The sequence below is a fragment of the Schistocerca nitens genome, chromosome 2, assembly GCF_023898315.1.
Source record: "Schistocerca nitens isolate TAMUIC-IGC-003100 chromosome 2, iqSchNite1.1, whole genome shotgun sequence".
NCBI lineage: Eukaryota > Metazoa > Arthropoda > Insecta > Orthoptera > Acrididae > Schistocerca > Schistocerca nitens.
Window position 1 is genome coordinate 266,257,822 of NC_064615.1, and position 19,467 is coordinate 266,277,288.

The 19,467-nt window shown below is 39.5% G+C and overlaps 1 protein-coding gene across 1 annotated transcript in view; it reads right to left on the reverse strand.

Moving 5' to 3' along the window:
* LOC126236005 (zinc finger and SCAN domain-containing protein 2-like) overlaps positions 1 to 18,506 on the reverse strand; it is a 205,314-nt gene extending 186,808 nt beyond the window's left edge. Inside the window, exons 1-3 of the mRNA XM_049945014.1 lie at positions 18,288 to 18,506; positions 17,322 to 17,503; positions 15,152 to 15,343 (exon numbers count right to left, since the gene is read on the reverse strand). The gene's annotated coding sequence lies outside the window, so the exon portion shown is untranslated. The remainder of the gene's footprint in view (positions 1 to 15,151; positions 15,344 to 17,321; positions 17,504 to 18,287) is intronic.
* Between the last annotated feature and the right edge of the window lie 961 nt (positions 18,507 to 19,467).

Below are 19,467 nucleotides of genomic sequence, written 5' to 3' on the forward strand. Positions count from 1 at the left end.
ACCACAGTACTGGTCAACAATGAGGGGGAGCTGTGGACAGGGGGAAAGCAGTGCCAGCAGCATGAAGAACAGTGGCAGAGATGCCCTGCACGACCCCGTCAATGCAGTTCAAGAGAGAGGTGTTGAAGTGCACAGCAGACGTATATGAAGGCCAAGTGGTCCTCTGGAATGCCTAACGTGGGGACCTGTCTGCCTGGTGGTGGCAGGGAAATGACAGAATCACCAGAAAGTGGTCACTGACACAAAGATTGTCATCAGGTGACCAACGTAGGCAAGCCACAAGAGCAAGGGAGGTTCAAATGGGTCAAATGGCTCTGAGCACTATGGGACTCAACTGCTGAGGTCATTAGTCCCCTAGAACTTAGAACTAGAGCAAGGGAGGAGAGTGTGAGATTGTTAGCAGTAAAGGTGCCATGAGCAGCACTGAAGTGTGTAGGGGAACCGTCATTGAGGAGATACAAATCAAAGTCTGTAGTAAGTTGGTCAATAGAAGACCCCTACCCGATGAAGTGGCACTACCCTGTGGCCAGCAAGGTTCCAACAGAACGCCCAATAAACATTGGAGAGAAATCATCACGAAAGTGCGTTTCTTGAAGAGAAAGACAGAATGAATAGTAGGAGGAAAGAAGGTGTTGTATTTCTGGGAGGTAACAATAATATCCGTTGCAATTCCACTGGATCATCATATGGTGAGAGTCCAGGTGAGACATAAGGAAGCCAAGGGGAGGTCATGCCACTTGGTTGGTGGTCACCATCAACGATGATGAGGTGATACCCATAAAAACTGGATCTGGTTCAGGATGAGGTGGAGGGGGCAACACCCCCCCCCCCCCCCCCCTGTGAAACTGGGCAAGCCTCGTCCTTTGACTTGTGCTGCTTTTTCTTCTTCCTTTTAAGGAGGGAGGAGGTGTTATCAGTAAGGGAATAGGTGGCAGTGATGTCAGGATCAGACAGAGAGCAAGTGGCTGTGGGAACCTCTAGCTAGGGTCTCTCTTCTGGCCTGAAGGTGCAAGCTTACTGTCCTAAGAATGCTGGGGAGAGGTTTTCCAAGACAAGAGCCCCATCCCTAGCAGGAGCCAGATAAGAGGACATCTTCCCTGGCCTAGGAGGAGGAGGATGCGGATGAGGAGGAGCAGCACTTCCTGAAGGGGAAGGGTCAGGAGCCACTGAGGGTTAGGGAGGCAGGATGGGGTAAGGGGGAGGGGTGAGCAGGGGAAGATATAACTGAGGCAGATGTAGAGGAGAGATTTACAGGGTGAAGTCTGTCAAACTTTTTCCTAACCTCGAAGTAGCTGAGATGGCCAAGGAAGTCCTGAATTATTTTTTCCTTCATGTGCACTGGACACACTGGTGAGTGGGGAGAATGGACACCAGAGCAGTTTTCACTGTTAGGTGGTGGGGTGCAAGGGCTCCCCACATGAAGAGGGTGGCCACGGTCACCACAGACGGAAATGTCATCGTATTGCAAGGACATGTGGCCCAACTTGAGGTAATGGAAGCAACGCATGGGAGGTGGAAAGTACAGTTTCATGTTGCATCTGTACACCACTCCTTGACCTTCTTGGGCAGGATATCCCCCCTCAAATGCGACGCTGAAAGTGCTAGTGTTTACACAATGGTCCTTAGGGCCTTCTTGAGAACAATGGACAAAATGAATGCCATGTCATTCCAGATTAGCCGTTAGTTCTTTATCGAACTGGAGGAGAAGATCCCTATGGAAAATTACATCCTATGTCATATTGAGTGGCTGGTGAGGAGTGATAGTCGTGGGGATGTCTTCTAAATGGTCACAGGCACAGAGGGAGGCTGAATGACTGGCAGAAGTTGTCTTTATAAGGAGAGAGCCAGATCTCATCTTGCTTAATGACTCAATTTCATCGAACTTGTCCTCAAAATGTTCCCAAAAAAAAGGAATTTGGTGGCCAAAAAATGTCTCCCATTGGTCCTGATACATACCAGGAACCATGGACAAGGTTTAGCCCCAAGCCAGCAGGCCTAGCCCTCCTCCCAGCGTGTACCCAAGAAGGGTAAGGCTGGGAAGGCAGAAACAGGAAACGAGACAGAACTATGTTGAGAAAGAGATGTGGCCACAGTAGAGTGGCCAGAGATTTTAACCCATTTCATGTGCCAAATGTCTGCCCTGGTACCACCCACTCTGAACAGAGGCTTGCCTTTTGGGCGCCACCCACTCACAGCAACGGCCACCAGGCAGGACGGCATTGCCGGGGGTTCCGATGCCCCAAATAGATAAGCAACCACTCATAGGCTTGCACAAGGAGTTCACAGTACATATACCAGCTGTGTGATCCCTATGGTGTAAGGGGACTCAGCCAGATGGGTATACATGAGGGTGGTCTGAAAATTTCTCGGAAAGGAATGGAAAAAAAAGTACGTACATCACTGAAACTTCTTTTATCCTTGTAGATTAATGCACTTGGTCCAACGATGTTCCAGTGCCTTGATCCCATCTCAAAAATGAGTTTCCTCCAGGCCTGCAAAATAGTTGTCAACACCGGCTATCAATTCTTCCTTTGAAGTAAATCTTCATCCATGAAGCAAATTTTTTAGTTTTGGGAAGAGATGGAAGTCTGATGGAGCCATATCAGGTGAATACAGCAACAACGGCGTGGCAACAATTTTGCCATGGCGGTGGCACGTGTAAGGGTGCACAATGTCTTGATAGAAGACGTCTTTCTTCGTTGCTAAACCTGGCCTTCTTTCACGTGTATTTTGTTGCAATTTTTCCAAGTGGTCAGCAAAGTATTCTCCAGTAATTCTTTGCCCAGTAGGGAGATAATCTACAAACATAATTCCCTTCGCATCCTAGAACACTTATGCCATGACCTTTCCTGCTGAAGGAATTGTCTTTGATTTCTTTGGTGGTGGAAAAATCAGCATGTTTCCACTGTTTTGACTTGTTTTGTCTCATGGGTTTAGTAATGCACCCAAGTTTCATCTGTGGGCACAAACCGGCTCAAAAAATATTGTTAGTTTCTCCTAAAACAGGCCAAACATTGTTCTGATATGTCCATTTCATGCTTTTTTGATCCAGCGCCAAGAGTCGCGGGAACCATCTTGCAGATAATTTTTTCGTTTCTAATTCTTCAGTTAAAATATGATATACCCTTTCAGATGACATCTGGCAAGCAAGAGAAATTTCACGCACTTTCGATCGGTGATCATCCATGATCATTTCATGCACTATGGAATGATTTCTGCAGTAGTGACACATCTTGGTTGACCACTGCGTGGATCATCATCTAAGCTCTCCCGACCAAATTTAAATTAATTTGTCCACTTGGCAACAGTTGGATATGAAGGAGTAGAGTCCCCCAGTATATTCCGGAAATCGGCATGAATGTCCTTTGCTTTCATACCTTTCTTTACAAAGTATTTAATCATTGCTCGAATCTTGATTTTTCCCATCTTCACATATCACTACGCAGGCACAACAACAGCGCCACGTCACCACCACAGCTCTCTTCTAAGTGAACTGACGTGGCTTATGATTACAGGCAACAATCCAGTGAATATCACATGAACAATTCATTGTGCTAGTGCTGACCTCTCATGGTGATTCTGAGGACTTTTCAAACCACCATTGTTACAGCCCCACCACACGGACTGGCTACCCAGCTGGTGACCTAGCAAGGAGGCGAAAGCACTTTGGCGGGGAGGTTAGGGTAGGGTAGGGGGAAAAGGGTGAGGGAATGGAGGAGGAGGAGGAGGAGGAGGAGGAGGAGGAGGAGGAGGAGGAGGAGGTGGTGAGAGGAACCCAAGCCAAAGACACTAGGGAGGGAGTTCTTCCCCATCTGGCTCACACTATGGATTTCAAATTTGGAAATGGAGATCAAACACCTGAGGGCGACCAAAAAAGAAAAGCCAAAAAGGAGGAGGAAAAGTAACCAACCAAAACCGTAAGATGAAGCAAAGTTATGAGGATTGCCAGGCCGACATAAAGAAGAACACCAAGAGAAGAAGAGGAAAGGGCAAAGGGAAAGGAAGAAGGGCAGGGAAGGAGAAGGTAGGAGACTGTAAAGCAGCCCAAAAAATAATAAAGGCTGCAATAACTCAGGAACCCATGCACGCTACACTTGTACCCACAAAAGAGACGTGGGCCCTCTGGGGGGGAGGGGGGGGGGGACAATTTTGAGAACTCAAAGGTAAGTAAAAGACATCAGTTGACAAAAAAAGTAAATACTTCTGTATTTCTAAAACATGTGAGCAAAAATCTTAAGTACTAATATCAACGGCTTTTGGAATTAACTGTTTTTAGATGGAGAAAGCAAGCCAAATGGTATATATGTTTCATAAAGACCACTGATGTTATCTTATTTCAATAAAATAAAAGACATTTGGTGATAAAAATATGCATTTCGTGGAGTCGCAAGACAGATTTAAAGTATCTTCAGAAATAACCTAAGAAAAAAGTAGACTATTGAAAGAAGTGTATACGGCAGGGAAGAGTTGTGTACACCAACACTATAGGTGACTGCCAATAAAATGTTAGTTCTACTATGTTTGTTATTATCAGTCATTACCCACTGTGTTATACCTACTATTTTACAGGTATTGTGTGGTTTTTCTCTCAAGAAATACATGAGTACATAGCGTACAAACTGCCAGTGACTGTCACAATTTTCTTCCCCTTATCATCCACACTTTCTAATATATAAACTGCTTTCTCAGTGCGAAAATGTACCGAGTCCATGGATAAATCAGGAAAATCTCCCCCATTTTACACCACTCAAAAACAGACCTGGCCTGCAGGCAGATTGGTGAGACAAGATGCGATGGGCAGGGCCTGCACATTAGTGGGAAATGATGGGCTTCAGTTTAGCAAGCCCAGTCCATTAGAGATACACATAAAATGGCCTTTAGTTTTCAACCGTCATGGAAGTCCACTGGTGTGGCCAGCTATTTAGACATCATAGACACATGTTGAAATAAGACTGTGATGATCAATCCATGCAATAGATAACTTGCATGAATACTCCGAGAATCAATACTAATGAGGATAGGTAACAACTCACTATAAAGATGACTAATGAGGATAGGTAACAACTCACTATAAAGATGATCACTGATCTGCAGACAGACACATAGAAAAGACAATCACACTCTCACAACTAAATTTTTGGTCACAGCCTTTGTCAGAAAACAAGAGCACGCACACATTCACACAGTCACTCAGACACAGCTCATGTAACTTGACCACTGTCTCTGCCCACTGCACCAACAGTCTATGAGAATCAGATCTAAACATATCACCCCTCACACCTCCCTGCCTCTCATCGGCAGCTGCTAGGCTAGCAGCAAGAAGTATGGCAGCACTGACTGCACGATGAGGAGAGTGGTAGAAAGGGAAGAAGCAGTGAGAATGAGGGAGTAGGGAATCGGCTCACGTACTCAGCTGTGCCAAGCCAGCAATGATGTGTGACATCTCAGTAAACACGCCATTTCATCTACTGAGATAAGAACGAGATTTCTCCAGTATTTCTTTTCCAAATTTCCCTGATATTTACCAGACAAGTTTGAAATTTCCTGACTTCCAGAACCTGTGGCAACCCTGCAATTTCATCAACATTAAAAATACATTGGAATTCAAATTTGTGTTGCTTACAGCCCCCTTTTTTACACACACATATAAATCTCCACAGTTGTTTTACTGAAGGCAGTAGCTCAACCTAAGCTTGTAAATTGATGTTTACATGACAACAACCTGTTCTAATGGTGCAAAAACACTCTTAACCAGTCTCAAGAGCCCTTTTTTTTAAATTCTACCAATCTGTTGGTATTTTTATTTTATTAACTTCTCCAGACCGGAAAGGAAATTCAAGGATAGTTTTACGACTTACATCATAATGAAGTTTAACTGCCCTTTCTCAGATAACCATCCAACAAGTTTTCCATGTCCTCTCATTAGAAACTTATCTTGAATTATAAGTAGGTGTGAAAGAGACTGCTAGCCTATCTACACAAACACAGGACTTTTTTAATTTTTTTTTTTTTTTTTATGTATTGCTCTGGTTGCCTGTCTATAAGAAAAGTTTTGCCACACTACCCACACTTTTATTTTCATTATCACACTGACCTCAATGGTCTTCATGTTTTGATAGTGCTTCATCTTCTTGTTACCCCAATCTTTCAATCTTTCGTAACCAGAAGAAAAGCACTCTGAAAACCGAGCAATTCAGAGAAATTAAGACTAAGACATTAAAAAAAAAAAAACACTAAGTTCATAAAGTTTGTAGCAGCATCAATAACTGTTGTTTTGGTGTAAGTGGCTTCCTCATACATGGTGGTCAATCCTTCCTTAATGCCTGTATTTGTTCGTGACTGATGAAGTGAATTTTTAAGCGAGTGTGCTTGGTAGACAACGAGTTTTTATAATGTATAATCTATCTGTATGTTTATGTATCAGTGTATTTCCAGCTGTCTTAAAAGGATGATGCCAACACTTATTCGGAATGTGTGAAAAACTTAAAAAACATGCAGCACAGACAAAACTTGCCATCAACTCCAACTTCGAACAGAGGAATGGCTATGTTTCTGTGTAACTTCTGATCATTGTTACGGCAAAGAATAGAAGCTTTTGATGGCAAATTCAAGTAACAGTCAAATCTCTCCTACTGTCAGGACTACCTACATTTCCACAAGGCATTTAATACATAAACAGCATACCAAAGTAACTCACTTCAATGCAGTTCAAAGTTCTTACATAAAAAAATTGTATTTCTGTAGCAGTAATTCACATGAAAGGAAATTATTACATCTTTTTTAACCAATTGTAGTGTTTCCAAGTTTTCAATACAGTTCTTGACCGGTGGACAGAAGTTCCATAACATGAGAAATGCAAGTGAGCAAGAATTTTATACCACATTTAACTAACTACAAATAAAATAAATGATGAAAGGTTTACACAAACACAGCCTATCATTGTGATAAAACCAGTATTTTGTGAAGCTACCATGACATGTTACTTTTATCAAAGCCCATATATGATCGACACTGTACTGCTGTCAGTTCAGCTCTCAAGCGACCATTAGGCAGATGCATCTAGTTTCTAATTTCTGTGCAGAATGTAATGTTCTAAAGAGGCGCCTGCAAAGATTTTCAAACGGAGAAAAATTTTCGCTAAACTCTCGTTCAGAACATCTTCTATCATACGCAGTCTATTATTTGGTTCTTGTTGATCATTATCAAAGAAAGCATCAGTGTTAACAACAACAAATAGCAGTCTCTTGTCATTGTTTCGCTAATGAGGCGATTCCTCTCTCTCTCTCTCTCTCTCTCTCTATTTTTTTTTTTTTTTTTTTTTTTAATTGTAAGCGGCGGTAACGCCACAAAAGCAAGCCTGGCCGCGAGCGGCGACAGGCCATAAACACACACTATCAGAATGCGACAAACGATGCATGACACAGTACAGTAATGCATTTTCAGCTTAGAGTGACGTGAACACCAGTAACAAAGAGAATGGCACTTATCAGATCAAAGTAAAATAAGCATTCAATTCAAACCAGAAGAAGCACACGAAAAAGGAAGGGTACCTGTATAAATACGTACGGACTGCCTGACCCATAGCAATGGCTACCTGGTAAAGCTTAACTGCTAAGCTTACTACTCGAACCAAACTACTGTAGCTGTATCGTCATTCATTCGACCTAAATTGTGTCTCATATTACAATGAACCAACTTTGTTTCGATTTGGAGGTGCAGCCTAAAACTTTTCTCTCCCCTTGAATTTCGAGTCTCAAATTTCAGGTGCGGCTTAGATTCGGGAAATTTTTTTCCTTGATTTCGAGTCTCATTTTTCAGGTGCGGCTTAGATTCGAGTGCGGCTTAGATTCGAGTAAATACGGTATATAAATAAGGATCAGGAGTGGCCCCAACTCTGATCCCTGGGGCAATGCATACAAACTGTGACTCATTGATATTATAATCATAGAATATTATGTTTTTTCAAGTTGTGACATGCACAATGTAACATTTCTCAATATTTAAAGCATGGCGCCTGCCTGTGCGTCAGTTTGAGATTTAATCCGGAGCTGACTGGATATTTGTGCATCTTTTTTTTTCAGATAATAGGCTTCATTATATGTACCTGTGTCAGCTGCAAAATACTGTCTGCCAGGTGATTAATATGTAACATCTATGTTCATATGTTTTGCCAAAGTGTCCAAACCAAAATATTATATGTGGCATAAAGGAGGAAGGGGCCTGCCAAAGTGTTCATTGATAATCATGATTTGTACAGATTGGTGATAATGATTATGACAGTTAACATTTTATCTGTGCAGTGAATTGTATAAAAATACCTGTTGTTCTCTATTATGGTTTTGTATGCATTGCCCCAGGGATCAGTGTTGGAGCCACTCCTGTTCCTTATTTATATAAATGATATGCCCTCTAGTATTATGGGTAACTCTAAAATATTTCTGTTTGCTGATGACACAAGCTTGGTAGTAAAGGATGTTGTGTGCAACACTAGCTCTGTTTCAAACAGTGCAGTTCATAACATAAGTTCATGGCTTGTAGAAAATTAACACTAAATCACAATAAGACTCAGTTTTCACAGTTTCTAACACACAATTCAACAAAGCTCAATGTTTTAATTTCACAGAATGGGCATACGATTAGTGAAACTGAACAGTTCAAATTTCTAGGTGATCAGATAGATAGTAAGCTGTCGTGAAAGCCCATGTTCATGATCTTGTTCAAAGACTTAATGCTGCCATTTTTACTATTCATATGGTATCTGAAGTGAGTGATCATTCAACATGAAAATTGGTCTACTTTTCGTATTTTTGCAGAAATCAAACCTACATTTGGATCGGACTTCCTTAGTTCTTGTGCAGAAAGGTGTGCAGTATACTGTTGCATCCATTTTCAATAAGCTACCACTAGAATTCAGAAATCTTAGCAGTAATCCATGCGCTTTCAAACTGAAACTCAAGAGTTTCCTCGTGGGTCTGTCAAGGAGTTTCTTGAAAAATTATGCTTGGTCTTGTTTTATTGTTGATTGTGTTTACTTAAACTTATGGACTGGCTTTTTTTAGAGTTCATAAACGTTTCATTTTTATCTACTATTACTTTTATGTTGTAATTTCATGTACTGCCACATTCCATGACCTTGGAGATTTGCTCCTTAATTTGGTCCTACGGACCTTGACGTGTAAATAAAAAAAATAAAGCTAGTCATGGGAGTATGCAATGTGGTCTATTCACCTAGACACAAAATGCTGTAGCACAAACAGTTGCATATTTCCATTCTGCATACATTCATATGCTTCTTGTTAACATTAAATATTGGTTTCTGCTGCAGTATGTAAATAGTTTTATCACTTTTCTGCACATTTCTGTAAATAGTTTGAGACATTCTGTCAGGCAAATAAACAAATTACAACTATTACATTACCAGCCGCAACTGCTATCTTCCAATGACAATGCTAACTGTATCTTGAGAATGCAGAGCAATATGACAATTGTGAACAGAATGCAAGGTATGACCAAGCACTATGTTATTCTCACCCAGGTATAATTGTGTGCATTCTTGACCATTCATTTATGCTACAGCCTTTTTGACCAACAATATTAAAATGGCTGAATCACTTATGAGCACTGTCAGCTCATTAAGCACAATGAAAATATCTGCATTTTCCCTTTGCATTCCAAACAGCATGAATTCGAAATCTGCTTCTACTGGAATTTACTATCATCAGAGCATCTTCATCCTCAAAGTTTAGAGGTCCCAAATATTATTTACAGAAATCCATGGTGTTCTGTCTTGAGCATATGTCACCACAGTTGTACAAGTATTATACCACGTTACAAGTCAAATCAGTTCCATGGGCAATCCTTCAAAAACCTGCTATTCTCTGTGGGTCACGCTTAACAGTGTGGCTATAGCAATTGAGCTGGAGTAAAAAGGTAATTCTACTTCAAATGTACTAATTTTAGGAACCATCCTCACCTGACAATTTTGCTCGCATGAACCCTATAGAAAAGAACTAAGTTGTGGAAAATTTGAGCTCAATGTACAAAAAAATTCAAGGTTTTTGTTTCACTGGAATGAGCAGGTTTTCTTTTATACTATCAAAGAGCTTTCTATGGCACTAGCCCCTGATTTACTTGTTTTTAATTTTGCATCTCTCCCAACTAAGTCCCAAGCAACTGGTAAAAAGCACAGGTGACACCAATATATAAGAAAGGTAAAAGAACGGATCCCCAAAATTACAGACCAATATCCCTAACTTCAGCTTGCTGCAGAGTCCTTGAACATATTCTCAGTTCGAATATAACAAACTTTCTTGAGACTGAGAAGATTATGTTCACGAATCAGCATGGTTTTAGAAAGCATTGCTCATGCAAAGATCAGCTTGCTATTTTTTCACATTATATACTGCGAACTACAGATGAAGGACAACAGGCAGATTCCATATTTCTAGATTTTCAGAAAGCATTTGATATGGTGCCCCATTGCAGCTGTTAACAAAGGTACAGGCATACAGAGTAAGTACACATGTACGAGGGAGTTCAATAAGTAATGCAACACTTTTTTTTTCTGGAACAGGGGTTGTTTTATTCAGCATTGAAATACACCAGGTTATTCCCCAATCTTTTAGCTACACAACACTATTTTTCAACGTAATCTCCATTCAATGCTACGGCCTTACGCCACCTTGAAATGAGGGCCTGTATGCCTGCACGGTACCATTCCACTGGTCGATGTCGGAGCCAACGTAGTACTGCATCAATAACTTCTTCATCATCCGCGTAACGCGTCCCACGGATTGCGTCCTTCATTGGGCCAAACATATGGAAATCCGACGGTGCGAGATCGGGGCTGTAGGGTGCATGAGGAAGAACAGTCCACTGAAGTTTTGTGAGCTCCTCTCGGGTGCGAAGACTTGTGTGAGATCTTGCGTTGTCATGAAGAAGGAGAAGTTCGTTCAGATTTTTCTGCCTACGAACAAGCTGAAGTCGTTTCTTCAATTTCTGAAAAGTAGCACAATACACTTCAGAGTTGATCGTTTGACCATGGGGAAGGACATCGAACAGAATAACCCCTTCAGCGTCCCAGAAGACTGTGACCATGACTTTACCGGCTGAGGGTATGGCTTTAAACTTTTTCTTGGTAGGGGAGTGGGTGTGGCGCCACTCCATTGATTGCCGTTTTGTTTCAGGTTCGAAGTGATGAACCCATGTTTCATTGCCTGTAACAATCTTTGACAAGAAATTGTCACCCTCAGCCACATGACGAGCAAGCAATTCCGCACAGATGGTTCTCCTTTGCTCTTTATGGTGTTCGGTTAGACAACGAGGGACCCAGCGGGAACAAACCTTTGAATATCCCAACTGGTGAACAATTGTGACAGCACTACCAACAGAGATGTCAAGTTGAGCACTGAGTTGTTTGATGGTGATCCGTCGATCATCTCGAACGAGTGTGTTCGCACGCTCCGCCATTGCAGGAGTCACAGCTGTGCACGGCCGGCCCGCACGCGGGAGATCAGACAGTCTTGCTTGACCTTGCGGCGATGATGACACACGCTTTGCCCAACGACTCACCGTGCTTTTGTCCACTGCCAGATCACCGTAGACATTCTGCAAGCGCCTATGAATATCTGAGATGCCCTGGTTTTCCGCCAAAAGAAACTCGATCACTGCCCGTTGTTTGCAATGCACATCCGTTACAGACGCCATTTTAACAGCTCCGTACAGCGCTGCCACCTGTCGGAAATCAATGAAACTATACGAGAAGAAGCGGGAATGTTTGAAAATATTCCACAAGAAATTTCCGGTTTTTTCAACCAAAATTGGCCGAGAAAAAAAATGTGTTGCATTACTTATTGAACTGCCCTCGTATGTTTGTGGCTCAAAGACTTCTTAAGTAATAGAACCCACTACATTGACCTCGATGGCGAATGTTCATCAGAGACAAGGGTATTGTCAGGAGTGCCCCGTGGAAGTGTGATAGGACCATTGCTGTTCTCTTTATACGTAAATGATTAGGTAGACGGGGTGGGCAGTTGTTTGCTGATGATGCTTTGGTGTACGATAAGTGCTCGAAGTTGAGTGCCTGCAGAAAGATACAAGACAACTTAGACAAAATTTCCAGTTGGCATGATGAATGGTAGCTAGCCCTAAATGTGGAAAAATGTAAGTTAATGTGGATGAGTAGGAAGAACAAACCTGTAATGTTCAGATACAGTATTACTAGTGTCCAGCTTGACAGAGTCAAGTCATTTAAATATCTGGCCATAATGTTTCAAAGCGGTATGAGGTGAAAACTGTGGTGAAGGTGAATGGTAGACTTCAGTTTATTGGAAGAATTTTAGGAAAGAGTGTTCCACCTGTAAAGGAGATTGCATACAGGACACTGATGTGGCCTATTCTTAAGTACTGCTCGAGTGTTTGGGATACGCACCATGTCACATTCAAGAAAGACATCGAAGCAATTCAAACGTGGGCTGCTAGATTTGTTAGTGGTAGGTTCAAACACATGTAAGTGTTACGGAGATGTTTCAGGAACTCAAATGGGAATATCTGGAGGGAAGATGGCATTCTTTTCGAGAAACACCACTGAGAAAATTCGAGAGAACCGGCATATGAAGCTGACCGCTAAACAATTCTACTGCTGCCAGCATACATTGTGTATGAGGACCACAAGATAAGATTAAAGAAATCAGAGCTCATGCGGAGGCACGTAGACAGTCATTTTTCCCCCTCGCTCTATTTGCGAGCAGAAAAGGAAATGACTAGTAATAGTAGTACACAGTATCCTCTGCAATGTACCATATAGTGGCTTGCAGCATATCTATGCAGGTGGAAAGGGAAGGTTGTGTAGAAACACTGGATATAACGAAAAAAAAGTGAGCTTGGAAATTCTACTGTAAGTTTTTTAGTTTATTTTGTGTATTGCAAAAGTAGTGTTGCAACTGTTTCTCAAAATCAAATCAAGTAAATAAAAGGGCTTACAAGCTCCTGAAGCAGCTGCGGGCTAGTTGAAGAAATACCAGAAAATGTGAATTTTTACTAGGCCGAGAGTCATGTCCAAGGTCAAGAGTCATGTCCAACATGCCAGAATGAAGTTCACAACAAACTTGCAGTTTAATCATTTCAGAGGATTCCCATTCTGCTGCTGATAAGCATACACAAACTACTGAAAAGTAAACTCAAGTTAGTCAGTTCTTGGCACTTTCCCTGTAAAATGTCAGAAAAATTCAAATCAAGATTCCCGAGGCCACACAGAGTGAAGATTGTCAAGTACAGTTTTTACTAAGATTGCTGCAGTTGGTAGGTCTAGGCCAGGTACATTCATAATACAAAATGCCCATACCATTAATATTACTCTAAATTATTATTTTTATTATTAACATCGGTAGCAGCAGATTAGAAGAGTACTTAGTATTACTGCTGTTAAATTCTTTGTATTGTTATTCCCATTGTCATTAAATACACTCAAAGCTGGTTTCAAATCATTTTTAATTCTGTTACCACCGTTTTATTATTATTTATCACATTAAAATTATTACAATTTTTAAACAACTGTGGTGCAAACTGTATTGCATGGTTCAAACTGTGTAGCAATGTAAGAGGGGGCTTGAAGGCCATAACCTGATCAGATAAAATAAATGTGTTGTGCTGATTACTACAAGTTACTGAAAGAAAGAAAGAAAGAAAGAAAGAAGAAGAAGAAGAAGAAAAGAAACGTGAGTTTCTTCAAATGCTGAGAAACTACAAATGCTTTTACAATGACAAATTTAGTTGGTGGTGTCCTGGCAAAAAGAATTATGCCTCTGTTCAAAATGACAGCAAAAACTGCAAGAACAAAAACACCTGATGCTCAATAATCAGAAGGGAATGTGTGTGGCATACTACAATATGGTTAAAAAGTGAGGGGTTTAACAGTTCATCAGTGGTTACAAACAGACCAAGCAACACAAAGACCAAGAAAATACTAGGTGAAGACTTTCTGGACTTAACACATCATCATCATCATCATCATCATCATCATCATCATTATTTTAGTTTGTCAGTCACTTTATGTCAATGCACCAGGCTGAAAGACGTCAAAGGAAACTGAAGGCTGATGATTCAGTTATGCTTATTACTTTTCAGACTTACTCATTTGTAGTACAGGATGTTAAGTAACGTTTTCCTTCAGAGAATAGTAATGAAATATATACATCTGCTGAACATTTCCCTAGCACCTGTTTATTGCATTAAATGCCTGCATCAGTGATAGTTTGGGGCTTGATAGCATCTCAGTGCATGCATTCACAATAAACCAACAGAACACCAGGAAAAAGCCCCACAGTAAACAATTTAAAAAATTTTGTGAAGTTCTAGTGATGGCTGAATGCCTTAGGGTAAAAGTTTCAAAAAAATTTGTAAATTTGTTTCATCATGAAATTTTTTTTCCTTTTTGTTTACTGTTGATTGAGATCTTTTTGGCATAAGTCATGGTGATAGTGTCAGTGACACTGCTAAAAGGTTAGTTGCCCCTGCCTGTTCACAACATACAATGGGAGATCATATTCTAAAAGCAAAATATATGTTTCACTTCTGCGAACAAAACATAAAAAACAAAGTTTTTCTTAATTTCAAAAACAGAACAGGAATCTGAAAGGCCAAGTCAGGAACAGTGAGTCACAAATACTTCTGCTGTCTCTGGATCATGAGCCAACAGTCAATTTGTCTCTTGATTTGCAAAAGATCAGAGTAATCACAGTTTTGACTGACTCTGCTTCATTTATGGCCAAAGCAGGACAAGATACGTAAGCATATGAGTCCTATTTGCAAATAAAAAATCTACAACATAGTCAATATGCTGCCTGTTCGTACAAAAATAAATGGTTGACTGGAAATATCTTTAAAATTTCTGAGTATCATGGGGTTGCTTCATGCATCCATCTGGCCTTACTGCTCGGCTTCACTGGTTACCCTGCCCGACATGACAAATGTCAGATTCTAAGGGACCACACCTCCATGATTCTACCGCTCCAACAAACATTTTGTCAAAATTATATGTTTATCCTAGCATGACTATTCCAGTATTTTATGACAAATTTCACTAATTAAACCAACAACAATGTATTTTCATCATGGAACCCTTGAGCTTGGCACCCAAGGCTAATAAACCTACCTTTTAGTGAATTCAATTTTTCACTTTCATATAATTTTCCATGTGTTGTCTTTTCTTGTCATATCTTATATTTGAATCAAACTGCATTTCCGTAAATGAAGTGTTACGTGTAAAGTCAAAATGTACAAAATCAACTTCCTCAAATGATTTTTCCACCTTCCATATGATCAAAATCCACTGTGTATAGGCCTGCTGTAAAGTGGAAAAACAATAAACCTTGATGTAGAAGTTGTACTCTGTGGGTTGACTAACGAATACAACTATTATACATAATTTTTGGTTTTCTTACACAAAGTGTACTTGCTAAAATGACAGTTATTGAACGTGTGACCACAGTATTTCCAAGTTTAGTTTTTGATCTGACTCACAGTGTCTCAAAAATGAACAAAATCTTTTTATGGTACAAACACCCCACTCTTTTCAAAATAACAAAAATAAATAAAATTGTAGGCGATAATATTTAGAAGTACATCATCAAATTTTGTAGAAATTTGATGCAAATATTTTCGGTGGTATGTTTGCACATTAATAACATGTAAACTCCAATTAAAATTACTTTGTGACTGACAGGTGGTAGTGATGGAATGGGGGGGGGGGAGCGGGGGGGGAGGGGGATATTACTGGTGTGCAGTCAGCTATGCTTCGCAAGAGGTTCCATGTTCCTGAGAAACAAGCAACACAGTGAGCATGTGACACTTAGGAAAGAACTACAATTGGCTGACAGCTGGCCCCTACTACTCGATTCACTGAAGCGTCAATAAAAACTAATTGTAACTGGAGTATACAATACTTGGAAATAACTAAGCTGGAGCTTGGCAGCATTGATAAAAAAATTAATTTCTTAGAACAACTACTGTAGGGTAGCCAATAATAGTTGTAAAATTTTTTTAAAAAAATCAGATAATTGAAAAATAGTGACTGTGTTTCATAACCTTGACGCCATGACGCACTCAAATGTTTACGATAGATCATAACAATATTAATATTAACAGTTCACTCAGCCCAAGCCATTGTAAACCTAATTTGAATATATCCATTAGATTACTAATTTAACTTGTAAGCCCTCTTAAATTTGGCCGAAAATGTTGTAGAGCTTGGACTTTTTGGAGCTCACTATTGAAAGCCTGAAAAGCCTTGAATTTTGCTCAAGCTTAAATCTGGGGCCACATAAGGGAAAATTTTAACCCAAACCGGAGTTGGTCAGTTGACACTGATGGTCCACTTGACAGTTTTTATTTTGAATACCAGTGACTATCTGGTGGGAAGATCATCTTCCAGATCTAATATGTTTTGTAAATTGCTTTTCAGGCAATAGGGTGACGATGCAACAGTAAACAGTAAATTTACTGTAGGCTAAACATATTCTCTCAAACATGCACAGTTGATATCCCTGTTTTAACATATCTTAACATAATTTATAATCACAAAACAACAACACTATTAAAACAGTACTGCTCTAATAATTCAACCTTAAATCACAACAAATGCATATCTCTCTCTCTCTCTCTCTCTCTCTCTCTCTCTCTCTCACACACACACACACACACACACACACACACACACACACACACACACAGCCCCAAAGAAACCTGCAGTTTAATTATTAGACATTTCTTCTGGTTCCTAAGTTCCCAAACCATATTCCATAGACAATTATTCCATGGCAGTTGCACAAACAAAATAGCAAGTATGACCACACTAATCATGAAATCCAATAAAACAAGTTATCTAACTACTTCAATACATGCTGACAAACACTTACCACTCAATTCTTCTTTAAACAAGTTCTTTTAAATTCACACGTTCAGATTTACACACTCTACTATACAGTCCACATAATGCTACCAACTACAAGAATATTTCATTGAAGTTAAATTATCTATGTTTGTGGCTGGCATGTAAGGAGGAAGTAGATTGTACCACTGAGTTCCAGTTGACAAAACATCAACAAATAAACTGTTCCATCACACATCACTATTCAAATCAGTCACTAGCAGAATCATCTATTTTCATTCCACTAGGTTGAGTACACACACACTGCTCTGTTATATATTATGAGATTTAAAAAAAAAAAAAAACACAAGAGAACCACTTTGCCGGCTCACTGTCTCGTGTCGTGTACCTCACTTTCACATTTCTTTCCAACACATATCTATAGTAATTTACATACTTGCAGTAACTGTTTTTCTTCTTTACTGTTTTGGTGTCTCGAACACAGTGACATTAATTCATTTTCTTTTCCCCACTCCTGTCTTATATACTGTTATTTCAAACTTCTTGTACTGCTCTTCCAGATGCATGTCTGTTATCACAATACCAGCAGACTTCTGGTACAGAACTGCAACTGTTGTGCTAGTCATCAAAAGAAACAAAATTATACACAGCATTCAGTAAAATTGTATAACATTATAACGTGAGAAAAACACATCAAAATTTATTAACAATTCCTGTAAGAACAGCTGAGGTTGACAAAGAGACCACACACAAAATGGGAATACAAACCGTGAACAGAGAAAGTGTTGTTAACATAAAAGATATCTCAATCCAAAACAATTAAATACTCACACACACACACACACATATATATATATATATATTGTTACAAAAATCGTATGAACTGTAGCACACAATTTCGTGCATAGGGCTTTATGGAATGGAGGCAAAGTGATAACTTAAATATTGATTGCGTCTAATATAAACCTACTTTAATTAACCGCAACGAGACTGGATAATGCATCAAAGCACGTAAAACTTACACACCCGTTACTTTTCAATGCATAAACTATCTCTCATTTCCCGCTACCATCAAACATAGTTTATTTTTATTGCTGTTACAAACACTAAACAAACTCCTCTGTCTTTCCGCACTTCTCAACTTTTAATATCATATGAGGGTGTGGTTTGCTTAAATACACAACGAATAACGCGCAACTAATTAACAACTGAAATCCAGGCCGTTCCAAGTCAATATATTTAGCCTGGCATCTGTATTTACTTACACACAATGTTTTTAAATGTCATCAAAGAGAACAAACCGACGCTACCTATTCAACCACTATTCAATTCAACAAACACAAACCAGATACATTATTATGGAGTGGCAAACAATTCTAAAACTTATAAATCAATTACTCACCGTGTTTAGTGTTTATTTTGTAGTTGTTTCGAACTTAAAAACGACATCACAAAGTTAAACAGGTTAGCTGTCATGGCGTAAATAGCGCGGTGCCGCGGCTGTATCAATTTGGTGCCCTTCGCTAAAGTCCATCATCGATCAATGATACTCTGTTACGTAAATTTAACAGTAACTAACAATTATCGTATTTTTAAATGTAGTCTGTCTTTGAATTTATCACTTTTGTGATTGTTAAATATCTCAATATTTCACCAGTATTACATCACCACTATCGATGTTTATTACTGCCTCTCGACTTTACGGAAATTCATTCAACTCTCAATGCCATTTATCCAATGAAAAAACAGAAAATGTAAATACAATGACTTAAGCAGGTGCAAAATTAGCATACGAATTTGGTAGGTCTACAAAAACTAATCACAGTTTTATCATTCTGAAGAGGGGTACGATAGAATTATTACCTGTGGTTATTATCTCCCGAATAAGTATATGCGGGAACGAAATTTTTGCTACTACCATTTACGAATTCTGTGTCATTCAGCAGCCTTGGCTGGACAGACTACATCAATATTACAGCTATATTACCACAATAATAAAAATAATTGCAATATAAGCTGTGATATTAAAACAGATGCTATAGAACATATTAAAGAGTGTTATTAGCAATCTGTTCCTGGACCCCCCAAATTACAGTGAAGTAAAAACTTGGATTGTAATAAATGGTCTGATCATGATGGTCAAATGGCAACTTTAAAACTTCCCAGCAGAAAAACAGAAAATGTTCACACCTAAGCAAAACGTATTAGAACAAAAAATATTGGATCTGCTAGCTTGTTTATACATTGTTTACACAATGAACAATGCGAGGAAATATACCAGGCAGACACAATAATGAGAAATGAAAGTCATTCCTGAACGTACTTCTCAAACAGCTTTAAGTCTGCTTCCCCCAAATACAGAAAAAAACAGACCAATTAGTAGTGAAAGGAAAGAATGGTTAACAACTGGCATTAAAATATCATGTGTCGAAAAGAGGGATATGTATGTAGAACAGGGAACTAGTGCAAACCCCACAGTGAAATTACATTACAAGAAATACTGCAAAATTCTAACACGCTTAATAAGGAAGGCCAAACACATGCAGTATGCACACAAAATTAGCAATTCAAACAACAAAGTA